Source organism: Octopus bimaculoides, unplaced genomic scaffold (genome assembly GCF_001194135.2).
Source record: "Octopus bimaculoides isolate UCB-OBI-ISO-001 unplaced genomic scaffold, ASM119413v2 Scaffold_30358, whole genome shotgun sequence".
Classification (NCBI taxonomy): Eukaryota; Metazoa; Mollusca; class Cephalopoda; order Octopoda; family Octopodidae; genus Octopus; species Octopus bimaculoides.
This window is the reverse complement of record NW_026333608.1, coordinates 31,897-33,712: the sequence shown is the minus strand read 5'-3', so window position 1 is coordinate 33,712 and position 1,816 is coordinate 31,897. Positions and strand designations below refer to the sequence as shown.

At 32.7% G+C, this 1,816-nt stretch overlaps 1 protein-coding gene across 3 annotated transcripts in view; it reads left to right on the top strand.

The window, feature by feature from the left end:
• Positions 1–1,816, top strand: part of LOC106872730 (coiled-coil domain-containing protein 77) — a 46,072-nt gene that overhangs the window by 17,131 nt on the left and 27,125 nt on the right. The window contains exon 1 of one of the 3 annotated variants that reach the window (XM_052978254.1): positions 882–994. The exons of 1 other annotated variant lie outside the window; for it this stretch is intronic. The gene's annotated coding sequence lies outside the window, so the exon portion shown is untranslated. Of the gene's footprint in view, positions 1–881; positions 995–1,816 lie in introns of those variants that run through there. One more of the 3 variants, XM_052978252.1, reaches the window with a different exon arrangement.

The following is a 1,816-nucleotide window of genomic DNA, read 5'->3' as shown; positions in this document are numbered from 1 at the left end:
TGTATGTATATATATGTATGTATGTATATATATGTATGTATGTATATATATGTATGTATGTATATATATGTATGTATGTATATATATGTATGTATGTATATGTATGTATATGTATGTATGTATATGTATGTATATATATGTATGTATGTATATGTATGTATATGTATGTATGTATATATGTATGTATGTATATATGTATGTATGTATATATGTATGTATGTATATATGCATGTATGTGTATGTATGTATGTGTATGTGTATGTATGTATATGTATGTATGTGTATGTATGTATGTGTATGTGTATATATATGTATGTATATATATATATATATAGATATATATAACTACCCCATATATATGGAGTGGGGTAGTTTAATGAATTAGCCTATAATATAATTAGTATTTTAATTACTACTGGCGATTGTCTCTCGTTTCTGTTTGAACATATATACACTCTGAGGTTAAGTGGATATGTGCATATAACATTCATGCAAAACATTTTCAGTGGCATGTATGAGTGTATGTATGTATGTGCTTGCAAAGTATACACACGCGTAGTATAAAGAAATTTGTAATATATATTACAGAGAGAGAAAGACAGCGAGACTCTACACGCGTACCTGCTGTGCAAGGGTAACACTGTAAACATTGATATCTGAAACCGTTGGTGGGAAATGTTTATAAGTGCGTGTGACTCTACACCCTTTTAGTGTGCCAATTTTTAACGAAGTAATGCGCATATTATATACACACATTGAAACGTACTCAAGTGCGTGTTCGTATCGCGAATGCTTATGCGTGCTTGCTTGTGTTTCTCTGTGTGTGTGTGTGTGTGTGTGTGTGTGTGTGTTTGTTTGTTTGGAATCGCTTGTTTCTTCAGATTTTGGCTGCTGTATATATAGAACTCAGTTATTTCCTGTGTTGTTTACAGATTCACGCCAGCAGCCCTTGAAACTCACTGATTATCCAACCACGACCGTTCCGTATTTGTACGTACGTACATACATACGTATATACAAACATACATACGTATATACATACATACGTATATATATATATATATATATATATATATATATATATATATATATATATACATACATACGTATATACATATATACATACATACGTATATACATACATACATACATACGTATCTACAGACATACGTATATACATACATACATACATATATATACAGTGTGTGTGTGTGTTTATGTAGGTAGTGTCTGTAAGATTAGGTGTAATTGAGGGTTGTTATAATTTTTTTCAGTAGGTCTACCGGCCGCGTAGAAGGTTGTCTCTAGCCATAGCAGACGTTGTTGTTACATCCAAACCAAATGCAATCCGTTTGTGACCATCGCTTCTTTTGTACAAGTCAATATGCATAATATATATATACATACACACATAACGATGCTTACAATATATTTAAGACAATGGTATGTGGTTTGAGGAACAATTAACTACAATATTCCGCATAGCCAAACCTGCAACATAGTAGAGATTCTGTAGAAATAGCGAAGCGCTGCCATCTTGCATTTTCCCGTAACGGCGGCCATATTGGCTTATTGTTTGGATAATAAAAAAGAAAACCAAGCTTCCGCCTTTTCTCTCTCTCTCTCTCTCTGTTTGTTGTTATAAAAAGAAATATATATATATTCCACCTCCCATTTATCAGGTCTCTCTCTATTTCTCTCTTTGCCTTTTAGTTTATTAATTTCTACGTTTGTCTGGGATTTATTCTGGCCAAGTCCACACTGTTCCTCTCCTATGTGCGTTCTTCAAATTGCAGCCAGCTGTTTTACAAGGATG